This window comes from Lithobates pipiens, unplaced genomic scaffold (genome assembly GCF_037356315.1).
Source record: "Lithobates pipiens isolate NorthernLeopardFrog02 unplaced genomic scaffold, aLitPip1_a1.2 Scaffold_23, whole genome shotgun sequence".
NCBI lineage: Eukaryota > Metazoa > Chordata > Amphibia > Anura > Ranidae > Lithobates > Lithobates pipiens.
Window position 1 is genome coordinate 321,389,617 of NW_027507785.1, and position 27,658 is coordinate 321,417,274.

General features: G+C 45.1%; 1 protein-coding gene across 19 annotated transcripts in view; it reads left to right on the top strand.

The window, feature by feature from the left end:
- Nucleotides 1–336: 336 nt before the first annotated feature.
- DAB1 (DAB adaptor protein 1) overlaps nt 337–27,658 on the top strand; it is a 1,102,825-nt gene continuing 1,075,503 nt past the window's right edge. For 7 of the 19 annotated variants that reach the window (XM_077450616.1, XM_077450615.1, XM_077450619.1 and 4 more), the window contains exon 1: nt 342–658. The gene's annotated coding sequence lies outside the window, so the exon portion shown is untranslated. Of the gene's footprint in view, nt 659–27,658 lie in introns of all 19 variants that reach the window. The other 12 variants (XM_077450621.1, XM_077450626.1, XM_077450627.1 and 9 more) reach the window with 8 other exon arrangements.

Below are 27,658 nucleotides of genomic sequence, written 5' to 3' on the forward strand. Positions count from 1 at the left end.
ATCAGCCCATCCTCAGCAATGGGTGACAGTTGCTGGATTACTGCAACAGCTGATGTTGGTAAGGGTTAAAGCGCCCTCTTTGCGCCCCCCCCCCCCCCCCCCCCCTTGGCAATGGGAATACAGGAGGCTTAGAGTCGTGTTATCTGGGCCAGCTGGATATATTTGCCCTCATTGGGGGGGGATAAAAAAAAAATCTGCCAGCTTGCCCTCGCCTGTGCTGGATGCCAGGACCCCTCCTCAGGGGGATTGCTGCTGCCTTTTGGCTGCACAGAGGCGAAAGCAGCAGAAAGTAGCAGCATCTTGGCGGGGCGGCTCTATTAGCAGGAATGCGGTAGTGATGTAGAAGCAATGAGAGATGTGGCCTGCAGAGGAGCCGGTACAGCCTCTGATGCTGATGCTGTGATTGAGGTGCCTCTGCTGCTGCTGCTGCTGCTGCTCTCACTGGACCGAAACTGCTAAAGGATTTTCTACTGTGTGGGGGGGATGCCCAGCTTCTCCTGCTCTTGGCTTTAAGGAACCTACAGGGTGGACACAGGCTTGGATCCTTAAAAATCTTCACTGAAAAAAAAAAAAAAGGGGAAGAAGGAAAAAAAAAAAAAGATTCAACTGATGCAACAAGAGGACTGGACCCTGATCACAGCATTGCATCCTCTATAAGGTAAGGGAATGCATCTTGATTGCAGTCATGATGGTTGGCGGTGGGTGATACGGCTATAGGGGGTTGATGGTGCTCCTGCAATATCTCAATGGAAAAAAAAATGCAGGGGATTTATTCATTTTTTTTTTTCTTATTTTAGCTTCTTTGATGCATAAGGAAATAAAAAAAAAAAAAGGGGGGGACCCCTATGACTGAAGCACCGGGGGGGGGGGGGGGGGGCTTAAATCAATCACCTATATCCAAACTGAGTCCATCCTCAGAGAGGAGACCCATTAATCCTTCTGAATGTCACATTGCATTCTACCATTGAAATGTCACATGAAAAAAACTTTTATTTATTTAAATCCCAAATGCCGTAACCCCCCCCCCCCCCCCCAAACAAAATCCTCCTCCCCTCTGCACTGTCCACTTTCAATCAAATTTAACACCCCCCCTTTTCGTTTGACCAGCGCAAGCTTGAATATCATCCTTCTAATGCATCTGTCTACATATGTGACTGGAATAAGGGATGGAGCTAATTTGGGTTCAGATAGTGTACTCTGCTCTTGATGCCCTTTATTGGCTTCCTATGTATTAATTAAAAAATTTTCTTTGCTACATTGCATTGGTGACTTCCATATAAATACATATATATATTTTTTTTTTTTGAAGAGCAAAAGGGAGTCTCCCGGGGTGCTGACGGAAAAAAAAAAAAAAAAAATCCATGACTTGTGCCAGTATGGCTTTGAAAGGCTAACTTGCTACACGTTGGAGCCAACCGTTATTAAAAAGAATGAATATTTATAGGGTGGAGGTTCTTAGGTTTAGCTACAGGTACCGGATCATGGAGCTAGAAGACCAGAGGAGGCAGCTTAACCCCCTTTTTTTTTTTTTTGCACGCTGCAGAAACCGCGCTTCGAAAAATCCCAGAGACCCCCTTTTTTTTTTTTTTTCTCTCCCAGTGACAGCACGTAATTAAGTAGACTGTCCTCCAAATAGGTTTGCATGGAGGAGATGGATTTGTTGCGCGGCTATCGCCAAGCCTAGATCCTTCATCTAATTGCTGTCTTCTTGGCTACGGTGATGTATGTACCACGGATAATATTGTATTAGAAAATGTATGAAAGCCGCGAGAGGTGAAGTAGCTTTCAAAAACCCCTGTCTTAGCCAGATGGAACTGCAAAGGCTCACATTGGCAAGCACATGTCAGGGAAAAAATGGTTGTGATTTGCAATTTTTTCTCCCTGTTCCTCCTGTCACTACAGAAGAAGCTCCAGAGAACAAGCCTCGAAAAGAGATCTTCTCTCTTTTTTTTTTTAGGGGGGGTCTTATTATTCCATTGCTCTCTTTTCTAAAGAGTCTTGAGATTGGCTCGTGTTTGCTTTCTCTTCAACGCCAGCATTTTGTAAGCTTTCGATTGCCTCCTAATTTTTCTCGTAAACGCTGCCAAGCTCCTGCTCTTGCAAAATATTTGTTTTAATCTTAGGCTCATCTTCATGAAGATGATGAACAACCTTAAGCCCCGGTATGCCAACTACAATCTCTGGTATGCCGATTGCAAACCCTGGTATGTCAACTACAATCTCTGGTATTGCAACTGCAAGCCCCCCCCCCCCCCCCCGATATGCCAACTCCAATCTCCGGTATTGCAACTGCAAGCCCCCCCGATTTGCCAACTACAATCTCCGGTATTGCAACTGCAAGCCCCCCTGATATGCCAACTACAATCTCTGGTATTGCAACTGCAAGCCCCCCTGATATGCCAACTACAATCTCCGGTATTGCAACTGCAAGCCCCCCCGATATGCCAACTACAATCTCCGGTATTGCAACTGCAAGCCCCCCCGATATGCCAACTACAATCTCTGGTATTGCAACTGCAAGCCCCCCGATATGCCAACTACAATCTCCGGTATTGCAACTGCAAGCCCCCCAATATGCCAACTACAATCTCCAGTATTCCAATTCCACCCCCCCCCCCCCCCCGATTTGCCAACTACAATCTCCAGTATTGCAACTGCAAGCCCCCCGATATGCCAACTACAATCTCCGGTATTGCAACTGCAAGCCCCCCGATATGCCAACTACAATCTCCGGTATTGCAAATGCAAGCCCCCCCCCCCGATATGCCAACTACAATCTCCACCATTGCAACTGCAAGCCCCCGATATGCCAACTACAATCTCTGGTACTGCAACTGCAAGCCCCGGTATGCCAACTACAATCTCCGGTATGCCAACTGCAAACCCCAGTGAGCCAACACTGGGGCTTGTAGTGCCTTGGCCGCAGCAAAAGACGGGAGCTTGGTCTTGAAAGCGTTTATTTCTTTTTTCTGTTGGGTTCCATTGATCGTAAAACTTTAGCCCTCGTCTAAATAATATTTTATTGCCAGTGTGGCGTGTTATTAAAACAACCCTATTAAACGGGTCTTTGAAGCCACAGAAAAGACAATGAACCAATACGGCAGTAGAGGAGCCACTCTGGGATACCAGACCAGGGAGCAATATCCATTCCTTTCATTCTCCTCCACCGATATGGTTGATTATTTTATTTTAGTGTTGCACTTGGGCACAGCAGGAGATGTGGGGAAACACAGGCACAGAGTAATCCTTCGATGGAATTTTTATTTTTTTTGACTTTGCAACAAGCCATGTGTTTGGCACAGATAGAAGGGTTGGCCGAACTTTTAAAATACCTCTTTAGGCGCATTCTGGTGAGCATGTATCAGCAAGGGGCGTGCGTGGCATTTGTGCCTACTGACTGTGCACAGGGCTCTCTGGGACTTGGGGGCCCGTTAATACTAGATGTGGGTCAGGCCAACGTGAGATATGTAGGACGGATCTCCCTTTTTCTTTTTTCTTTTTTTTACTTGACGCCATTCGGACTGGAAGCAAAAGGTGTGTTTGCCTTCGATTGTATAGTATGAATAGTGAGAAAGTTCACAAAGGTTGCTTTTGTAACCATCTGTCTGTCCACAGGAATAATTGTTTTTACCTGGACAATAGTTGAGTGTGGTGGGCCCAAAAATGTGGGCAGGAGCCCTATGGGGACTTTGTCCACCACTATGTAGGAGGCTTATATTAAGACTGGAAGTGAAGTGTTTTCTGCTTGATGCCAGTTGCATATTATGTTGCATGAGGGAGCTTTGACTATCCAACCAACCAATTAACCAACCACCAAGTCATAATTATCTATCTATCTATCTATCTATCTATCTATCTATCTATCTATCTATCTATCTATCTATCTATCTATCTATCTATCTATCATGAATATGTTTTTGTATTCAGGCAGTAGATGATTGTGGGGGACCCAAAATAGATTTTGAACAGAGGTTCTTTGGTGACTTGTATTTGGATATAAGTTAAGTGTTTTCTGCTTGATGTCATTTGTATACTATGAACCATGAGAGAGCTTTGGCCATCCATCTATCCATCCTTCCATTTATCCATCCTTCTTTCCTTGCATCCATGCCTCCATACTTCTAGCGATCCATTCATCCATCTATCCATCCTTCTTTCCATCCATTCATCCTTCCTTCTATCTATCTATCTATCTATCTATCTATCTATCTATCTATCTATCTATCTATCTATCTATCTATCTATCTATCTTTCCTTCCATCCATCCATCCTTCCTTCCTCCCATTCCTCTATGTTTATATTCAGGTAGTTGTTGATTGTAGGGGACTTCATCCCTCCCCCCACTGTCTATGAGGCTCATATGTACCAGATCTCATGCTCATTCTGGAATTGTCATCCTCTCTCTTAGCTCTCCATCCTTCCTTCCTTCTATCCATCCATCAATCCATTCATCCATCCATCAATTCATTCATCCTTTTTTTTTCTTCCCCCCTTCCATACATTCATCCTTCTTTCCTTCCTTCCATCCTTCCATCAATCAATCAATCCATAAATCCATACAGCCTTCCTTCCTTCCTTCCATCCATCCTTCCATCAATCCATTCATCCAAACTTTCTTCCTTCCTTCCATCCGTTCTTATCTCCATCCATCCTTCCTTCCTTTTATCCATCCATCTTTCCACCCATATTTATATTTAGGTAGTAGTAGCTTGTGGGGGACTTTGTCCCTCCCCCCATTGTCTATGAGGCTTATATGTACCGGCTCTCATGCTCATTGTCATCCCCTCTCTCAGCTCTCCATCCTTCCTTCCTTCTATCCGTCCATCAATCCATTCATTCATCCATCAATCCATTCATCCTTCTTTCCTTCCTCCCTTCCTTACATTAATCCTTCCTTCCGTCCTACCTTCCTTCCTTCTATCAATCAATCCATACATACTTTCTTCCTTCCATCCATCAATCCATTCATGCTTCCTTCCTTCCTTCCATCAATCCATTCATCTAAACTTTCTTCCTTCCTTCCATCCATTCTCCTTTCCATCCATTCATCCATCCTTATCTCCTTCTTTTCATCCGTCCATCTTTCCATCCATATTTATATTCAGGTAGTAGTCGCTTGTGGAGGACTTCACCCCCCCCACCCCCACTGTTTATGAGGTCCATATGTACCAGCTCTCATGCTCATCCTGGAATTGTCATCCCCTCTCTCAGCTGCTCTTGTTTCACATAAATAGACAATTTGAAGAGGCAGGCCCTTGGGGATCTTTCTGTCCAATATCCAAGACGTTTTTTTTTTTAAAGACGTCTGGATTGTGGACTGAGGTTCCTAATCGGCGTACAGGCGTATTTTGCAGGTGCAGCCTCCAACCCCAATCGCCGTGAGAAATAAGCTCTTCTTATGCCCCGGCTCTCCCATAATATCTTGTCATGGATATTTCGCGCTGTCGAAGGTTCACAGAGAGCCGTGGAGGAAGGCAGACTGCAAAAATGTAAATTTTATTGAGCTCTAGGGGTTTTTCTGAAGGCGATATTCACACAACCACAAGAGGAACGGTGAATAATTCAACAAAGTGGCAGAGGGGAGAAGAAAAAGTGGCTCATTTTGATTCCTCCTTGCAAAGGGGATCTGACAAGAAAAAACAAAATACTTCTGTGAGAAGCTTCAGGTGGGAACTGGCATTCGCTATGACTTTGGTGATGCAAACTGACAGTCAGGCTGAGCTTCAGGAATGCGGCTCTCACACAGCAGAGTCTTCCCTTAAAGTTACCCAACATGTGCTCACCTTTCCTTTCCTACAGTTTACTATGCTCAGTTATCAATGGACACAGGAGTGATCAGTACTGATCACTCACTTTGTCTATTCAAAAAAGGAAGAGGCCGGTAAATGACATATTTACCAGCCCCTTCCTCCGCTCTCCATCCTGACACATGCCCTGTACCGACGGCAGCCGGTGGGACAGGGAAGCCGGCGGCACCACAGGAAGGGGCAGGAGGGAGGCTCAGTGACACGGGTAATCAAAAGCAGGCAGATCAGGGAGGGGCATCGCTGCGGAGGAAGCAATTACAGGAATGATGCCCTGTGCAAGTGTCTCCCCCTGTAGCAGCTGACAGATTGCGTGAGGGAGAGAAGCCAGCTTTCAGCTGCTGCAGAGAGCCACACTGGGAATCCTTCTGTAATTGCACCTCTGCCCAGCTGCACCGACTCCTCCTGTTGTCCGGGCCATCACTGTGCACCCAGGCCCTCTATAGAAGGACCGGTGCTGCCCCCCCATCAGTGATCCTGCATGTATGGAAGCAATTACAGGAATGATGCCCTGTGCAAGTGTCTCCCCCTGTAGCAGCTGACAGATTGCGTGAGGGAGAGAAGCCGGCTTTCAGCTGCTGCAGAGAGCCACACTGGGAATCCTTCTGTAATTGCACCTCTGCCCAGCTGCACCGACTCCCCCTGTTGTCCGGGCCATCACTGTGCACCCGGGCCCTCTATAGAAGGACCGGTGCTGCCCCCCCCCCCCCCATCAGTGATCCTGCATGTATGATCATAGGAAAATATAGTTATAGTTGGATACCAATTAGTAAAGGCCTTGTAATACTGTACTTGATGTTACACATATCGCAACACTTCTGTTTCATGTCTTTGCTGGAACCCTTTTCAAACCTCTACAACAGGAAGCCATTATCTAAAGACAAAAGAGGACAATAGCACAATTTTTTTTCAATAATGCTCTTCGGGGGCGGGGCTGGTCAGGTCATGGCCACTTACATGGTTGTACTCTCAACTTTTTTTTTTCTCTGATTTTAACTCAATATCAAGAGTTGGTTACATAATATGCTTATTGATGAATCGGGTTCTTTGTCTAAAGTTCCTACCAGTTAAAGTGATTCCACACACACACTCCGTTTCATTTACATTACCCCTTCTCTTTATATTTAAGGATGATGGCACGGTATTTATTTTATTAAAAAAATATATATCCACGTACCTTTTTGTTCATAATTGATTAACAACTGTCATGTGACCCAGCTCTAGCCCAGCCACACTTGCAGGGAAATATCTGTGGAAGGAGCCTCTAGTCCTCTGCTGTCAGTCACATGTTCAATAAAATATTTAATATAAAAACAAAAGTTGTAAATCACCATACAAATATGTATTTGTGCAAAAACATGGGCTATCTAGGGGATGGTTCTAACAATCACGCCCCTGCAGCTTGTGTCTATGGTTTGTATGTGCTTAGAATTATGGGGCGGTGAAGCCTCCGTCAGTCAACATGCAATATCCCACCCCTATTGTGTTTAGCGGTTTAGTGGGCATGGAAGAGGGAGGGGACTCCTATTAATTCCTGTGTATAGGCCCAAATGTGTGACTCTATAGTCATGTGGGCTGCACAGATAAGAAAAAGGAAGACATGAACAGCTTAGATGGGAACTGAAACTGGAGCATGCTCAGTAGATGTGGCAACGGCTGGTCTACACAATCTCAGGTTCCATTGGGGACACAGACAAAGAGGGAGGGACAGAGAACAACAGCATTAACCAGGTTTTTTTTTTTTGCAGAATACAAAAAAAAACAAATGTCATAGTGACTGAGTATGAACAGCATGTAATACACAATGTACTGACAGTTTTGAATAATGTGGGCTTAAAACTCCTGCCATTTGTGTTCAGTAAATTATCTATTGTATTAATAACAACAGGATTGTTGTTAAATACATTTGGCGCATTTTTACTTTGGGTACCATATATAAAAATAGGGGGGCTGCCATTTTGAATTCTGAATGAATGATAGAGATGTGATATTGCCCTAGATTAGCCTTTCTCAACCAGAGTCCTGTGGAACCCGAAGATTCCTTCAGAGGTTGCGAGAAGTTCCTTCAGAAATCAAAAATGTCTGCCTTTCACTGACACCACTGATCTGTCTGGGAAGCTTTCTTCTCATTGACCACCAATCTGAGGAACTTTCTTTCCACTGGCAACCAACATAAGCAACATTCTTTTCCCTAACCACTAATGTAAGTAGCATTCTTCCCACTGACCACCAATGTAAGGGTTATATGCTTCTCAGTGACCACCAATGTAAGGAACATTATGCCCATATTACCACCAATATAAGGGACATTCTTCCCACTGACCACCAATGTAAGGAGCATTCTTCCCACTGATCACCAATGTAAGGATTATATGCTTCTCAATGACCACCAATGTAAGGGACATTCTCCCATCTGATCACTAATATAAGGGGCATTCCTCCCATTGACCACCAATGTAAGGAACATTCTTCCCACTGATTATCAGCAATGTAAGAAACATTCTTCCCATTGACCCCCAATGTAAGGGTTACAGTATATGCTTCTTAATGACCACCAATGTAAGGAGCATTATGCCCACTGACCACCAATGTAAGGGACATTCTTCCATCTGATCACCTAATGTAAGGGGTATTCTTCCCACTGACCACCAATTTAAAGGGACCCTTCTCCCACTGACTACCAGTCTAGAGGAGTCTATCCCCACCGGCTATTTATATAAGGGAGGATTTCACTGACTGCTGATGTAAGGGGGCACAGCCTAATTGGCTCACTGTTCACCCCATGGTGCCATGAGCTGTAGACATGGCAATTATCAGTAGGGGTTTCCTGAGACCTGAAACTGAGGGGTTCTTCCATAATAAAAGGGTTTTAGAAAGGCTGCTACAGAGTGATAGTGATATCCCGCATACACACGACCGGACTTTCTGGCAGACTAGGTCCGACGGTCTTCCCGGCGGACTTTCGGCGGAGTTCCGACAGACTTTCCGAATGAACAGACTTGGCCACACACGATCAGACTAAGTCCGTTCGAAAGTCCTTTTGTTTTGAACGTGTTGACGTAAGAGGGGACTAAAAAAGGAAGTTCAATAGCCAATAGTTTCCCTCGGGCTGTATTTAGTCCATCGGACCAGCACACAGATGAACGGTTTTCCCGATAGGAATTGAGTCCGTCAGACAGATTTGAAACATGTTCTATTTCTAGGTCCGTCTGATTTTTTTTAATGAAAAACGATCGGTTTAGCCCACACACAATCGGTTTGTCCGACGGACTGATTCCGTCGGACCTAGTCTGCCGGAAAGTCCAGTCATGCATACACGGCATTAGCGCGTGCTATAGGGTAATTAGTGGAAGTAAAACAGACCCCATATTAGATACGGGGGAAAGGGAGGAGAGTCAGGTGGGGGAGGAGCAGCAGATTGTTAGCTTCAGTGTCAACTGAGAGTCACGTCAGCTGTTTCTATGGTTCCCTTAATAGCACTTCTTATTCATTGATCTTAGAATATATTATTGATTGTAACAAAACTGATTGACAAATGATAATGCCATTAGCATACCCTCCAGCTGTCCCTGATTTGGAGCAATGTCCCTCTGTCCCTCGTTCCTCCTCATTTGTCCCTCATTTTGGTCTGATCTATATAGTTGTATATAAAATCCACTTTTTATCTTTCAAAAAGTGTTTCCCAATGCTAAACCTTTCATCTGATTTCTAAATTGCTGCATTTGTATATTTTAAAAGCCAATATAACGGAATAGTAGTAATACCTTTTTTTTGGGGTTAATTCTCCTTTAAGGGGGTGTGGCAGGGGGCGTGTCCTATGCCTACATACATTTGCTAGTAGGTGTCCCTCATTCCCATCTCACAATGTTGGGAGGTGTGTATTAGGCACAGCTACAAGCAAATACATATTTAATTTTAGTTATGGATAGCGTGAGCAATGACCGAAACGTATATCTGCTATCTGGATCCCCATTAAGGAGATTCCCTTTACTTCTGGTACCATCATGTGATAGGTTCTCACCCGTCCACAACCCATCCAAAGGAAAACCAACTTTGACCTGTGCTGGGCCAGCTGGATTGGACATGTACCCTTAAAGGGGACCTGTGCTGGGCGAGCTGGATTGGACATGTACCCTTAAAGGGGACCTGTGCTGGGCCAGCTGGATTGGACATGTACCCTTAAAGGGGACCTGTTGGGGGCCAGCTATGGTCAAGCAGGGGACAAAAGACAAGTGGTCTGTAGGATTAAAAGTAATAGAGTATCTAATGCCATGAAACATCCACAAAGCACTGAAAGGGCAAAGCGCTTCCATAAAATGATTTGGTTTAATCTGTTGTGCATGCATAGGCGTGCTCAGGGGGGTGCGCACACCCCAATCACCCCATTCCCTCTGCTGATATTTCACCAAAAATCCCCAACCCCCCCCCCCCCCCTTTCTGACACTGTCCACTGCTCTACTGACACCATCCTCTGTCCTACTGACAAGTCCCCTGCTCTACTGACACCCTCCATTGCCCTACTAGCACCTTCCATGTTTTAATACATTTGGGGTGCACACCCTAATGCAATAGGCTGCGCACACCTATGTGACGCATGCATTGGGTAGGTTGGTGGTTTTCTGTGTACGGCTTAAACTTTTGCATGCTGGAGTGTGGCAAGGAAATGCCAGACCCAATTTTTTTTTTAAAGTTCCCCCCAAAAATTCAGTTTTATTCTGAAGTATGCTGAGTTACATCAATGAGTTTTCAGGGTCACAATGGGCTCCCTTCATCAGGGCTGAAGAATAATCCCATAGAATGTGTGTGTGTGTGTGTGGGGTGGGGGGGGTAGAAGGTAAAGGTCCCATTCCTCTGAACCCCTAAATCACATTGGCTGTAATTGAATGAGACTCCTAATAAAACATAATAAGGAGATAATGGAGGGGGGGGGGTTGGTTTTGGGCTACATTACTTGAGCCAAGCTATAGGCCACATCTGGATCTAGGGTCAGCGGTGTGTCCTAAATGTGCACAAATTTTGGATTAAGGTCAGCAGAGGCTGTCTGTGGTCTATGTTTCATCTCTGATGAGGACCTTGACCTGTGTGTGTGTGGGGAGGGGGGCTGTGATGGGAATCTTGATGTAAGGGGGGCTCAGATGAGGACCCTGATCTAGGTGGGGGGCTGTGATGGGGATCCTGATGTAAGGGGGGCTCAGATGAGGACCCTGATCTAAGTGAGGGGGGCTGTAATGGGGATCCTGATGTAAGGGGGGCTCAGATGAGGACCCTAATCTAAGTAAGGGGGGCTGTGATGGGGATCCTGATGTAAGGGGGCTCAGATGAGGACCCTGATCTAAGTGGGGGGAGCTGTGATGGGGATCCTGATGTAAGGGGGGCTCATATGGGGAACCTGATCTGAGTGGGGGGGGGGGCTGTGATGGGGATCCTGATGTAAGGGGGGCTCAGATGAGGACCCTGATCTAAGTGGGGAGGGGAGCTATGATGGGGATCCTGATGTAAGGGGGGCTCAGATGAGGACCCTGATCTAAGTGGGGTGCTGTGATGGGGATACTTATATAAGAGGGGCTCAGATGAGGACCCTGATCTAAGTGAGGGGGGCTGTGATGGGGATCCTGATGTAAGGGGGCTCAGATGAGGACCCTGATCTAAGTGGGGGGAGCTGTGATGGGGATCCTGATGTAAGGGGGGCTCATATGGGGAACCTGATCTGAGTGGGGGGGGGGGGGCTGTGATGGGGATCCTGATGTAAGGGGGGCTCAGATGAGGACCCTGATCTAAGTGGGGAGGGGAGCTATGATGGGGATCCTGATGTAAGGGGGGCTCAGATGAGGACCCTGATCTAAGTGGGGTGCTGTGATGGGGATACTTATATAAGAGGGGCTCAGATGAGGACCCTGATCTAAGTGAGGGGGGCTGTGATGGGGATCCTGATGTAAGGGGGGCTCAGATGAGGACCCTGATCTAAGTGAGGGGGGCTGTAATGGGGATCCTGATGTAAGGGGGGCTCAGATGGGGAACCTGATCTGAGTGGGGGGGGGCTGTGATGGGGATCCTGATGTAAGAGGGGCTCAGATGAGGACCCTGGAAAAGGGAAATAATTATTGGACATTGTAGAAGGGAAGACGGTTGTTTAGTGAACGGTCAACAGCAGCTGAATTCTGATTGGCTGCTCTGAGCAGGACTCCATTTTGTACGATTGCCTGTAATGTGACTTCTCTTCTTGTCGGGGAACTGAACATAAGCCTGGATGTGTAATGTCCCCCTCCTCCACCTCCATTGTATTCATCCAGCAAGATAAGACGCCAGGGAGAGTATGATGGGATTGGAGGAACTACTGGGAATTCCCGCGTATCACCAGGAAACAATCCGTGGAATATGAACCCAACCCGACCGGACTAAAGAGAGTGATGGCACACAATACACATCCGCACCTTGCATTCAATTATTGTTAATTGGACATGGCACAGGAGCGGTGGCTTTGTCTATTGCCTAATTTACCTGATGTTGTCCCTGCAGATCCCGCTCATTCCTTAACAAAATGCAACATTGTAGTGTTAAGATATTTAAAGGGCAACTTTACTCGGAATGGTCAGGGGTGGGTAGTGGGGTCCCCCAGGGTTCTGTGCTGGACCAATCTTGTTTAATTTGTTCATAAACGACCTGGAGGATGGGGATGGGGTAAACAGTTCAATCTCTGTATTTTCTGATGATACTAAGCTAAGCAGGGCAATAACTTCTCCGCAGGATGCGGAAACCTTGCAAAAAGATCTGAACAAACTACATGGCAAATGAGGTTTAATGTTTAAAAATGTAAAATAATGCATTTAGGTTGCAAAAATTTGAATGCGATCTATACACTGGGGGGGGGGGGGGGGGAGACCCTCTGGCGGAATCTAGGATGGAAAAGGACCTGGGGGTCCTAGTAGACGATAAGCTCAGCAATGGCATACAATGCCAAGATGCTGCTAACAAAGCAAACATAATATTGGCATTAAAAAGGGGATCAACTCCAGAGATAAAACGATAATTCTCCCGCTCTACAAGACTCTGGTCCGGCCGCACCTGGAGTATACTGTCCAGTTCTGGGCACCAGTCCTCAGGAAGGATGTACTGGAAATGGAGCGAAGTACAAAGAAGGGCAGCAAAGCTAATAAAGGGTCTGGAGGATATTAGTTATGAGGAAAGGTTGCGAGCACCCTGAGATTCTTCAACCTCCACAGTGCCCTCTGACCTGCCACAGTGCCACCCAGCCTTCCACAGCGCCCACCGACCTGCCACAGTGCCACCCAGCCTCCCATAGTGCCCTCAAATCTTCCACAGTGCAACCTAGCCTCCCAGAATTCCCTGCAAACTGTCACAGTGCCACCTAGCCTCCCGATAAATTGCTCGCAAAAAAACTTATTTTCTGGCTGTGCCCTTCCCGAAACCAGACTATGGATCCGCCCCTGCTCCTAGGGTTGTCCCTTTTTTGCAAGTCAAACCCAAATACTTTAGCGGTGCACAGCAATTTTTTTTTATAGTATAAACTATACATATACTTTGCAATTAACCACTTAACGACCGCCCGCCACAGTTGTGCTGGTTGGCTCTCCTGCGCGAACTGCCATCATTGTACATCAGCCCGTGCAGTTGTGGTTGCGCGCCCGTTGCACGCTGCGGGACTGTGCCCGCGGGTCGGGTGGACTCGATGTCTGCCTGGCGGCCCGCGATCGCCTAATACAGGGGCAGAATGGGGATCTGCCTTTGTAAACAAGGCAAATCCCCATTTTGACAGGAGACATATCAGAGATCTACTGTTTCCAGTCATCAGGAACAGTAATCTCTGTCAAGTCCCAGCCAGCTCATCCCTCTACAGTTAGAACACACCAAGGGAACACAGTTGACCCCTTGATCGCCCCCTAGTTTGAATCCCTTACCTGCCAGAGTAATTTTTACATTGATCTGTGCATTTTTATAACATTGATCAATGTAATTATGTCACTGATCCCCAAAAAGTGTCATTTGGAATCAGATTTGTTCGCCGCAATGTCGCAGTCCCACTAAAAATCGCAGATCGCCATAATCAGTAGAAACAATAAAAATGAATAAAAGTCCCAACATCTATTATTATTATTATTATACAGGATTTATATAGGGCCGACAGTTTATGCAGCGCTTTACAACATTAGGGCAGACATTACAATACAATGCAATACAGGAGGAATCAGAGGGCCCTGCTCATTAGAGCTTACAATCTAGGAGGGAGGGTCAAGTTATACAAAAGGGTAATAGCTGTGGGGGATGAGCTAATGGAGAAAATAGTGCAGTTGTTAGATGGAGGCAGGATAGGCTTCTCTGAAGAAGAAAGTTTTCAGGGATCGCCTAAAAGTGGATAAATTTGGATCTATCCCATAGTTTTGCTCAAACCAATCGATATATGCCTATTGCGTTTTTTTTTTTTTTTTTTTTACCAAAAATATGTAGAAGAATATATATATCGGCATAAACTGATGAATACATTTGTATTTTTGGATATGTATTATAGCAAAAAAGTAAAAAAAAAAAAATTGTTGCTATTTGTTTGTTTATAGTGCAAAAAATAAAAACCACAGAGGTGATCAAATACCACCAAAAGAAAGCTCTGTGGGAAGAAAAAGGACATCAATTTTGTTTGGGTACAGCGTCGCACGACCGCGCAATTGTCAATTAAAGCGACGCAGTGCCGTATCACAAAATATGGCCTGGTCATTAAGGGGGCAAATCCTTCCGGTCCTTAAAGTGATTGTAAAGTCTTGTGTCTTTTTTTTTTTTCCTACAAAAATAACAAGCATGTTATACTTACCTGCTCTGTGCAGTGTGTTTGCACAGAGCAGCCCCCAAAATCCTCTTTTTCTTGGGTCCCTCTCCTGTGATCCTGGTCCCAGCCTCCTGTTGAGCGCCCCCACAGCAAGCAGCTTGCTCTGGGGGCACCCGAGCCGAGTCACAAGAGTTCCCCATTTACACTGTAATGCACACGGTCAGATTTTCCGACGGGGAAATGTGCGATTGGATCATGTTGTCGGAAAATCTGAGAGCGTGTGTGGGCTCCATCGCACAAAGTTTGAGAGCAGGATCTAAAATTTTCCGACAGCAAATTCCGATCGTGTGTAGACAATTCCGCCGGATAAAATGTCACGCATTCTCAGAATAAACGAAGAGACGAAAGCTATTGGCTACTGGCCCGTTTATAGTCCTGACATACGTGTTTGACGTCACCTTGTTCAGAACGATCGGATTTTCCCACAACTTTGTGCGACCGTGTGTATGCAAGACAAGTTTCGGCCAAAATCCGTCATAAAAAATCAGACAGATTTTGTGGTCGGAATGTCCGACTGTGTGTACAGGGCAAAAGGGGGGACTCTGCAGACTCTGATGTAAGGGAGAACTCTGGGGGACTCTAACATAAGGGCTGAGAACCCTGATTTACCTTACTGTACTCACTCAGAGGCGGGGGGGGGGGGGGGGGTTCAGTCACAGACAGGGATGAATGGTGAGCTCACTCACCCCTTGGCAGTCATCACCTTTCAAGTGCTTTAAAAAAACGCACCACCACCAATGGAATCCATGCATCCAGTGCCCTGAATGTAGATCAGGGGGTCAGATGCATAGATGGGGGGGCGGCGCCTGTGCACCCCTAATGGACGTGCCCGCCGCTGCCTCCAGCACACCCTAGCACCCCTGGCTATTACATACAGAACATTCAGAACGTTGTCACCCTGTAACAGGAAGTCCCGGAACAAGGACCTCTATGGCAGGATCACGACGGCTTATTATGAAAGCTGCAGACGTGGAACACAAGTTTATGGAATTAAATCGCTGTGATAAAAATCTGAATTTTAGTGATTGGATTGAGATCATCTTTCATGGAAAGCTTTAAATTCACCGGCTCTACCCAATGAGCCCCCGCCGCTGTTTTTTGTGATATTTGCAATCATATTCTCGAGAGAGAGCGTCATTTTGTACGATCGACGAGGGCCATTAAAACAGCAGCTGCTGTAGTCACCGCCGGTTATGACTTGTATGGGGAAAGACGGGACGATGGCTTCTAAAAATCTTTACAATCTCTAAGAAGAGAAGAATTCCATCACCACCCCCCCGATGAATGTTTATGGGCAAGTAACGGGATTACATTAAACCATTAGATACAATGTTGCCAGTTACTTTAATGTCTTTCAAGGCTTTTATTTATTTTGTTCATAAACAACCTGGAGGATGGGGGATGGGGTACACAGATCAATCTCTGTATTTGCGGACGATACTAAGCTAAGCAGGGCAATAACTTCTCCGCAGGATGTGGAAACCTTGCAAAAAGATCTGAACAAATGAATGGGGTGGGCAACTACATGACAAATGAAGTTCAATGTAGAAAAATGTAAAATAATGCATTTGGGTGGCAAAAATCTGAATGCAATCTATAGACTGGGGGGAGAACCTCTGGGGGGGATCTAGGATGGAAAAGGACCTGGGGGTCCTTGTAGATGATGGGCTCAGCAATGGGATGCAATGCCAAGCTGCTGCTAACAAAGCAAACAGAATATTGGCATTAAAAAGGGGATCAACTCCAGAGATAAAAAGATAATTCTCCCGCTCTACAAGACTCTGGTCCGGCCGCACCTGGAGTATACTGTCCAGTTCTGGGCACCAGTCCTCAGGAAGGATGTACTGGAAATGGAGCGACTACAAAGAAGGGCAACAAAGCTAATAAAGGGTCTGGAGGATATTAGTTATGAGGAAAAGGTTGTGAGCACTGAACTTATTCTCTCTGGAGAAGAGACGCTTGAGAGTGGATATGATTTCAATTTCCAAATATCGTACTGGAGAGCCCACAATAGGGAGAAAACTTTTTCGCAGAAGGGAGTTTAACAAGACATGTGGCCACTCATTAAAATGAGAAGAAAAGAGGTTTAACCTTAAACTACGTAGAGGGTTCTTTACTGTAAGAGCGGCAAGGATGTGGAATTTCCTTCCACAGGCGGTGGTCTCAGTGGGGGGGGGGGGGCATTGATGGTTTCAAGAAACTATTAGATAAGCACCTGAACGATGGGATGGGGGGCCTGGGACTGGAACAGCCCATTTTTTTTTTGTTTTTTTTTTTTTTTATGTGTTTTTGTACCAGTTGATCTATCCAATGCTGAGTATACACTAGTAGAATCTACACAACAAATTGTACAAAAATTTGTATAAAAATTCTCAGTACATTCAATGGCTTGCCAGATGTCATTGAACAGCAGTTCAAAGTTTGATGTGCTTTTATTCAATTTATTGATTCAATCAGAGATATTTTTCTTTTTCTTTCTTTTTTTTCTTCACACATATTAATACGAACGTTTGAGGCCTGAAGATTAGCTAAAACCCCCAAACATTCTATATTTTCTAAAAGCAAAGACTCTGGGGGGAAAAAAAACAGAAGTGGTTGCTTTTTTGTGTCAGGTGACTATAGCTCAAACCCTTATTTTTGTTGAAAGAACAAAAAATACGCTAAAGTTAATTTTAGTTCACACAATAAATTGTTACTTTTTTATTTGTCACTTTAAATGTTTAATTTTTTTTCAATAATGTTTATTGGTATTTTCAAAATGTAACAAAGTATAAACATTATTCACTACAAATTATTCACTTTACAGTCAACCCAGAGTACAAGGGGGCACTCTTTACATCTAGAGGAAAAGAGATTTCATCTCCAAATACGGAAAGGTTTCTTCACAGTAAGAGCTGTGAAAATGTGGAATAGACTCCCTGCAGAGGTGGTTCTGGCCAGCTCAGTGGATTGCTTTAAGAAAGGCCTGGATTATTTCCTAAGTGTACATAATATATCTGGGTACTAACATTTATAGGTAAAGTTGATCCGGGGGAAAATCTGATTGCCTCTCGGGGGATCAGGAAGGAATTTTTCTCCTGCTGTAGCAAATTGGATTATGCTCTGCTTGTTTTTTTTTTTTTTTTTATTCCTCTGGATCAACTGTGGGTATAGAATTGGGTATATGGGATTGTATGATATTATTATTATTATTTTTTTGTGGTTGAACTGGATGGACTTGTGTATTTTTTCAACCTGACTAACTATGTAACTATAAAGGATACATTGATATACACATTGTCCTATATATATCCTTAAATTGTCTATATGTTTAATTGTTTTCATAATTGTATTGAAAATAACCTCCTATGTAATAGCATACACCTTGTGACATGTTCTCTTTATGGAGACATCAGGGGTCTATTAGACTCCTGATTTTCCCTGTGTGCTCCACTGAGCTAATAGAGCACAGATCATGCTCCATTAGCTGTTTTTTCCTGGCTAGCACTCCCAGGGAATGGCAGCTTCGGACCTGGAAGTGATGCAATATACATTGCTTCCGGGTTCATTCACCAGAGGGAGGATCAGCGAACAGACATTTTGCTGAGCTCCCTCCACCCTTCCCAGTAACACCCACTGTGGCCACCCTGAGCCCAGAGGTGGGATAGTAGAGCCTTGGCTACAGGGCGGGGGGTCACATGGGGGGAAGGGTGCATAGCTCCCAACTGTCCCTGATTTTAAGGGACTGTCCCTTATTTGGAGCAATGTCCCTCTGTCCCTCTTTCCTCCTCATTTGCCCCTCATTTTGTCTGATCTATATAGTTGTATATTAAATGCACTTTTTATCTTTCAAAAAGTGTTTCCCAGCACCAAACCTTTCATCCAATTTCTAAATTGCTGCCTTTGTCAATTTTAAAAGCCAATATAAAGGAATAGTAGTAGTAAAAAAAAGCCCTTGTGGATTTAATTAACCTTTTTTTTTTGGTTAATTCTCCTTTAAGGGGGTGTGGCAGGGGGACGTGACCTATGACTACACACATTTGCTAGTAGGTGTCCCTCATTCCCATTTCAGAATGTTTGGAGGTGTGCCTATGTCATAGAATTCCGCATCGTGACATGTTCTCTTTATGGAGACATCAGGGGTCTATTAGACTCCTGATGTTCCCTGTGTACTCCACTGAGCTAACGGAGCACAGATCATGCTCCATTAGCTGTTTTTTTCCTGGATAGCACTCCCAGGTAATGGCAGCTTCGGACCTGGAAGTGATGCAATATACATTGCTTCCTGGTTCATTAACCAGAGGGAGGATCAGCAAACAGATGTTTGCTGAGCTCCCTCCGCCCTACGCAGTGACACCCACCGTGGCCACCCTGAGCCCAGAGGTGGGATAGTAGAGCCTGGGCTACAGGGCAGGGGATCGTGTGCATAGCTCCCAACTGTCCCTGAATTCGAGGGACTGTCCCTGATTTGGAGCAATGTCCCTCTGTCCCTCATTCTTCCTCATTTGCCCCTCATTTTGGTCTGATCTATATAGATGTATATAAAATGCACTTTTTATCTTTCAAAAAGTGTTTCCCAGCACTAAACCTTTCATCCAATTTCTAAATTGCTGCCTTTGTCAATTTTAAAAGCCAATATAAAGGAATAGTAGTAGTAAAAAAAAGCCCTTGTGGATTTAATTAACCTTTTTTTTTTTTGGTTAATTCTCCTTTAAGGGGGTGTGGCAGGGGGACGTGACCTATGACTACATACATTTGCTAGTAGGTGTCCCTCATTCCCATTTCAGAATGTTTGGAGGTATGCCTATGTCATAGCATACACCTCGTGACATGTTCTCTTTATGGAGACATCAGGGGTCTATTAGACTCCTGATGTTCCCTGTGTACTCCACTGAGCTAACGGAGCACAGATCATGCTCCATTAGCTGTTTTTTTTCCTGGCTAGCACTCCCAGGGAATGGCAGCTTCGGACCTGGAAGTGATGCAATATACATTGCTTCCGGGTTCATTCACCAGAGGGAGGATCAGCGAACAGACATTTTGCTGAGCTCCCTCCACCCTTCCCAGTAACACCCACCATGGCCACCCTGAGCCCAGAGGTGGGATAGGGGAGCCTGGGCTACAGGGCGAGGGGTCACACTTGGGGGGGAGGGTGCAGTAATTGTATAAGTGATCATACATATAATGTTAGAAATTCCATCTCTCCTGTTCCTTCGAAATGTCTCATTGCTGCCGTCGAAAACGAACATTAATTTCACCCCACTAATGATCAGAAAATCTGATAAATATTCTTAAAAAGTACATTTTGGTTTGAAAATCTACTTATTTATATCCAGGTTAGAATAGGATAGGAGATGCCACCAGGGAGGTTACAATGAGCCATTTGTTCTCAGATGCTTTCATATACAAGGCAGGTTGTTCTCATTGGCCAAGCAGATAATAAAGGCAGCCATGGTCTGCTGAGCCAACATGCTAGTACGTATGATCATTTAATATCTGGGTCACTACAGCCCCGAAGGTAGGGCTGGAAGTTTGCTCAGGTGGAGAGGTTGTCGCGCTCCTATGTCTCCCCCTCCTGTGACAATGTGCAGCAATGGAAATAGCATAAGGATAGAGAATGCAAATCCCTTTACTATACACCTAGCCATGGGCTTGTGTGGACCCAATGCGGTGTCTGAGGCACAGAACTATGTCTACAGCCAGAATTTTGGTTTTGCATAGAGGGTAGAATGGTTACCATGTTGGTCAAGTATTTTCCTTGTTGGCTGTTCTCCATTGAGGAGGTCCAGTGGCTCCTACTTCAGACTCTGTCACCTCCATCAGACTCTTTTGCACTCAAGACTTTCAGTAGTGTTGGATGCCCATGTCCCCCTCCCCCAACTGTAGTTTCCTCTCCTACACTACTGCTGTGTTCTGAAACCAAAACGTTGGGGAAAGTCACCGGCGTCTGATGGTTCTGTAAGTTTTGGATGCTTGAGAATCAAATTTTTTTTTTAGCGTTGGGTTAGGAGCACCACCTAGTAGGAAATGTTCGAGTAGCCTGAAGATTGGTGTGAAATGTTTGTCGTTTAAGAATAGCCAACGCATTTCGGGAGATGGAGGGGGGGAGGGGTGTGAGTCCTCCAATTATTCAGGACTTACAATGTATGCACTGTGTTTAAAACCACATGGTGTTTCTGAGCTGTGATGTCTCCTCATGGAGAAGGGATGGTGACTCTCAGACGTGACGAATGCCAAAGATTCTTATGGAGGCTTCAATGCAGGAAAGGCAGAAGACATTGGTTTTTGAAAGATCTTCTATTGTGGGGAAATATCATAATCTAGGCCAGTGACTCTTAACCAACGGGCCATGGCATACTGCTGGGCTTTGGACTCCCTTAGCCAGGGCCTTCAACCAGCTGCAGATCCTGTAACCTCCCACAGTTTCCTCCTTCCATAGTGACCTCCAACCTCCCATAGAAGCACTCAGTGCCCCCAGGCACCCTGAAATTCTTCAAACTCCACAGTGCCTTCTGACCTGCCACAGTGTCACCCAGCCTTCCACAGCACCCACCGGCCTGCCACAGTGCCACCCAGCCTCCCATAGTGCCCTCAAACTGCCACAGTGCCACCTAGCCTCCCAGAATTCCCTCCAACCTACCACAGTGCCACCTAGCCTCCCAGAATGCCCTCCAACCTGCCACAGTGCCACCTAGTCTCCCAGAATTCCCTGCAAACTGCCACAGTTCCACCTAGCCTCCCAGGACTCCCTCCAACCTGCCACAGTGCCACCCAGCCTCCCATAGTGCTCTCAAACCTTTCACAGTGCCACCTAGCCTCCCAGAACTCCCTGCAAACTGCCACAGTGCCACCTAGCCTCCCAGAATTCCCTCCAACCTACCACAGTGCCGCCTAGCCTCCCAGATTGCCCTCCAACCTGCCACAGTGCCACCTAGTCTCCCAGAATTCCCTACAAACTGCCACAGTTCCACCTAGCCTCCCAGGACTCCCTCCAACCTGCCACAGTGCCACCCAGCCTCCCATAGTGCTCTCAAACCTTTCACAGTGCCACCTAGCCTCCCAGAACTCCCTGCAAACTGCCACAGTGCCACCTAGCCTCCCAGAATTCCCTCCAACCTACCACAGTGCCACCTAGCCTCCCAGAATGCCCTCCAGCCTGCCAAAGTGCCACCTAGCCTCCCATAGTGCCCTCAAACTGCCACGGTGCCACCTAGCCTCCCAGAATTCCCTCCAACCTACCACAGTGCCACCTAGCCTCCCAGAATGCCCTCCAACCTGCCACAGTGCCACCTAGTCTGCCAGAATTCCCTCCAACCTGCCACAGTGCCACCCAGCCTCCCATAGTGCTCTCAAACCTTTCACAGTGCCACCTAGCCTCACAGAACTCCCTGCAAACTGCCACAGTGCCACCTAGCCTCCCAGAATGCCCTCCAACCTGCCAAAGTGCCACCTAGCCTCCCACAGTGCCTTCCAGCCTGTTACAGAGTCTCCAGCCCTCCTTAGTATTCGCAACCTTCAACAGTATCCCTTTCGTGTACCCCAATCCCCCACAGTGCTCCCCAGCCTCATCCCCAACAGGGCTCAGGCAGAATGTCCTAACCCACTCCACAGCTCCCATAGTGACACTCAGCCCCATCAAGAGCCTTCCAGCATTTCCATGCATGTTTTGCAATCCTCTACGTTTAGTGCATGGGTATAAACTTTATTTTTTAATGTGGGCGGCATGGAAGATTTTGGGAAAATTTACCAGGCTCTGGTCTTAAAAAAAGTTGAGAGCCCCCAACCCTAGAGAATAAAATGGTGATTGTTGCAATAGTTTTTGTCACACAGTATTTGCACAGAGGTGTTTCAAACGCATTATTTTGGGGGGGAAAAAAAAAGACACATAAAATGTAAAAAAAAACAAACAGTAAATTATCCCAATTTTTTTTTGTATAATGTGAAAGATGATGCTACGCCAAGTAAATAGATGCCTAATATGTCATGCTTTGAAATTGCGCACACTCAAATGGCGACAAACTACGGTACCTACAAAATCTCCAAAGGCAGCGTTTTAAAAAAGTATACCGGTTACCAGGTTAGAGTTATAGAGGAGGTCTTTTGCTAGAATTATTTCTCTCACTCTGACGATCGCGACGATACCTCACATGTGTGATTTGAACACCGTTTACATTTGCGGGTGCGACTTACGTATGCATTTTTCGTTGTTGCGCGGGGATGGGGGCGCTTTACAAAAAAAAAAAATCCTTATTTTCTTTTTTTCCCTTTTTTTTTTTTACATAGTCCCTTAAAAAAAAAAAATCTGATCACTTTAGTGTTAGAGAATTTATGCTAAGAGGGGTGATTTTTTAATTTTTTTTATTGGGGGGAGAGTGGGGGGATTTGTGTTAATAGAGCTGAGTGGGGGGATTTGTGTTAATAGGGCTGAGTGGGGGGGGAATTTGTGCTAGGAGGGGAAATTTGGGGATTGGGCGGGGGATTTGTACTGGGAAGGGGGAATTCGGGAGTGGGGGGAGAGGATGTGTAATTGGAGAGGAAATTTTAATGATAGAGAATTTATGCTAGGAGGGGTGATATACAGTGGTGTGAAAAAGTGTTTGCCCCCTTCCTCATTTCCTGTTACTTTGCATGTTTGTCACACTTAAGTGTTTCGGAACATCAAACCAATTTAAACAATAGTCAAGGACAACACAAGTAAACACAAAATGCAATTTGTAAATGAAGGTGTTTATTATTAAAGGTGAAAAAAAATCCAAACCATCATGGCCCTGTGTGAAAAAGTGATTGCCCCCTAAACCTAATAACTGGTTGGGCCACCCTTAGCAGCAATAACTGCAACCAAGCGTTTGCGATAATGTGCAATGAGGCTTTTACAGCGTCCTGGAGGAATTTTGGCCCACTCATCTTTGCAGAATTGTCCTAATTCAGTTACATTAGAGGGTTTTCGAGCATGAACGGCCTTTTTAAGGTCATACCACAACATCTCAATAGGATTCAGGTCAGGACTTTGGCTAGGCCACTCCAAAGTCTTCATTTTGTTTTTCTTCAGCCATTCGGTGGTGGACTTGCTGGTGTGTTTAGGATCATTGTCCTGCTGCAGAACCCAAGTTCGTTTCAGCTTGAGTACACGAACAGATGGTCGGACATTCTCCTTCAGGATCTCTTGGTAGACAGCAGAATTCATAGTTCCTTTTATCACGGCAAGTCTTCCAGGTCCTGAAGCAGCAAAACAGCCCCAGACCATCACACTACCACCACCATATTTTACTGTTGGTATAATGTTCTTTTTATGAAATGCAGTGTTCCTTCTACGCCAGATATACTTGGACACACACCTTCCAAAGAGTTCCACTTTTGTCTCATCGGTCCACAGAATGTTGTCCCAAAAGTCTTGGGGATCATCAAGATGTGTTGTGGAGAAATTGAGACGAGCTTTGATGTTCTTTTTGCTCAGCAGTGGTTTTCTCCTTGGAACTCTGCCATGCAGGCCATTTTTGCCCAGTCTTTTCCTGATGGTGGAGGCATGAACGCTGACCTTAACTGAGGCAAGTGAGGCCTGCAGTTCCTTGGACGTTGTTGTGGGGTCTTTTGTGACCTCTTGGATGAGTCGTCGCTGCGCTCTTGGGGTAATTTTGGGCGGCCGGCCACTCCTGGGAAGGTTCACCACTGTTCCATGTCTTCGCCATTTGTGGATAATGGCTCTCACTGTGGTTCGCTGGATTCCCAAAGCTTTGGAAATGGCTTTATAACCCTTTCCAGACTGATAGATCTCAATTACTTTCTTTCTCAATTGTTCCTGAATTTCTTTGGGTCTCGGCATGATGTGTAGCTTTTAAGGATCTTCTGGTGGACCTTACTGTGTCAAGCAGCTCCTATTTAAGTGATGCCTTGATTGTGAACAGGTGTGGCAATAATCAGGCCTGGGTGTGGCTAGAGAAATTGAACTCAGGTGTGGACAACCACAGTTATAGTATGTTTTAACAAGGGGGGCAATCACTTTTTCACACAGGGCCATGATGGTTTGGATTTTTTTTCACCTTTAATAATAAACACCTTCATTTACAAATTGCATTTTGTGTTTACTTGTGTTGTCCTTGACTATTGTTTAAATTGGTTTGATGTTCCGAAACACTTAAGTGTTTGTGCTAGGAGGGGAAATTTGGGGATTGGGCAGGGGATTTGTACTGGGAGGGGGGGGATTTGAAGTGGGAGGAGAGGATGTGTACTTGGAGGGGACACTTTAGTGGTAGAGAATTTATGTAAGGAGGGGTGATATTTATTTATATCACCCCTCCTAGCATAAATTCTCTACCACTAAAATTTCCTCTCCAATTACACATCCTCTCCGGAGTGGGGGGAGAGGATGTGTAATTGGAGAGGAAATTTTAGTGGTAGAGAATTTATCCTAGGAGGGGTGATATATATATATTTTGGGGTGGGGGGGGGGGATTTGTGTTAATAGGGCTGAGTGGGGGGATTTGTGCTAGGAGGGGAAATTTGGGGATTGGGCGGGGGATTTGTACTGGGAGGGGGGGGGGGAATTTGGAGTGGGGGGAGAGGATGTGTACTTGGAGGGGACATTTTAGTGGTAGAGAATTTATGTAAGCAGGGGTGATATTTATTAAAATTTTTGGGGAGGGGGATTTGTGCTGGGGGGGATTTTAACTGGAGGGTGAATACGTACGGGGGAGGGGGGAGTTTGATTAGATTGGTGCTAATTTTTTTGGGGGGGTATTTTTGACACATAATGCTCATCCTGGGGGGGGTTGGCATGTTCGCCCTAGGCTATAGATGACCTTGTCCCGGCATTGCCTGCAGCGCTGACATCTCTGCGTGGAAGAAGTTTGTTTTAAGGTAAGTTTAACATAATGTGCTAGTATGCATACTAGCACATTATGACATTACTTTGGAGGCTAAGGAAAAAAAAAAGCGTCTAGCGGTTTACAACCACTTTGAAGCAATAATGACTTATTCCAATCCAGAGAGTTTCCCTTTAAGGAATCTTTTTTTATTTCCTGTAGCCATCAGGGGATACATTGTATACATTCTCATTCTTTACAATCTACACCCGGGAGGACAATACACCTGCGTCTATCACAGTAATTGCGTCTTTTGTCACTCTGCCCTTAAACCCGTCCCCGCCACAACCAAGCCGGATCCGTCTAATTCCATAATCCCATTAATATAGTTTGCCTTTGATAAATGATTGCCACATAACGCATCTACTAAACATGAGCCTGGCTTTCCGAATCAGCGATCCCATAACTCACCGCCATTTGCATTGCAGAAAAGATAAAATAATCGCTTTAGGTCGCCGCTCCTCGTTCTGCGTCTCTGCATGGCCTGCGACCATCCGTGTTGAAATGATGTTGCAGTCGATCTCCACCTTTTTCGGAGAACAGAATCCTCCAATGTCTCCCATAAAATGTAATTAGACGAGATGGCAGGTTGGTCTATCAGTCCTGGAAAGCTCTGAGAGTAATTGCCGTCTATGCACAGTGCAGGTCGTAGCGGCCTCGGGAGACGGCCCATTTTTTATGCTAAAGCTGGACTCCATCTTCCTTTAGGGCTCATTCAGACCTAATGCAATGCAAATGCAATGCACTAGGACAGCGCACCTGCACTGCGGCGTGCCCGACGCACTACTATGGGCTCTGCGAAAAAAAATAAAAGGTTCAGATTTTTAGCACTTTAACCCCTTTTACAGGATTTACCCCCCTTCACGACCAGGCCATTTTTCTTACGGCGCCGCGTCGCTTTAACTGACAATTGGTAAAAGTATTTATCATATTAAAAAGTTGGTAAAGTATTATTATATTTACATCTAAAATCTTTATACAGCCAGTTGTTTACAGATCTCAAACGCTCAAGATGGAATTTTAACACAGGACTTAAAGTGGTATTAAACCCTCGTTTTGAACCACTTCAGCCCCCCGGAAGGTTTTGCCCCCTTAATGACCAGGCCATTTTTTTGCGATACGGCACCAAGTCGCTGTAAACGGACAGTTGCGCGGTCACGCGGCGCTGTACCCAAATAAAATTGATGTCCTTTTTTCCCCCACAAATCAGAGCTTTCTTTTGGTCGTATTTGATCATCTCTGCGGGTTTTATTTTTTGCTCTATAAACAAAAAAAGAGCGACAATTTTGAAAAAAAAATGATATTTTTTTACTTTCTGCTATAAAATATTTCCAAAAAAAACCCTGTAAAAGAACAAATTTCTTCATTAATTTAGGCCGATATGTATTCTGCTACATATTTTTGGCAAAAAAAAGCATATACTGATTGGTTTGCGCAAAAGTTATAGCGTCTACAAAATAGGGGATAGATCTATGGCGATTTTTATAATTTTTTTTTTTTTTTACTAGTAATGGCAATCAGCGATTTTTTTTTTTAGCTGGACTGTGACATTGCGGCGGACAGATTGGACACCTAACTGACATTTTTATAATTTTTTTTTACTAGTAATGGCGGCTAGCAGCATTTTTTTTTAGCGGGACTGTGACATTGCAGTGGACAGATCGGACACCTAACTGACATTTTTATAATTTTTTTTTTTTTACTAGTAATGGCGGCAATCATCGATTTTTTTTTGTGACATTGCAGCGGACAGATCGGACACCTTACTGAAATTTTTATATATATATATTTTTACTAGTAATGGCTGCCATTTTTATAATTTTTTTTACATTTTTACTAGTAATGGCGGATATCAACTTTTTTTTTTTGTGGGACTGTGACATTGCGGCGGACAGAACGGCCCCCTTACTGACATTTTTTACACTTTTTTGGGGAACCAGTGGCATTGTTACAGTAATCAATGCTAAAAATTTGCACTGTCACTGTACTAATGACACTGGCAGGGAAGGGGTTAACATCAGGGGCGATCAAGGGGTTAAATGTGTTCCTTCACTGTGTGTCCTAAGTGTATGGGGGGGGGGATGGGCTGCCTGGGATAACACACAGATCCGTCCTCCCAAATAGCATAAAGACCAGGTCCATGAGATCTCCACCGTCAGAATGGAGATCTGCCTTGTTTA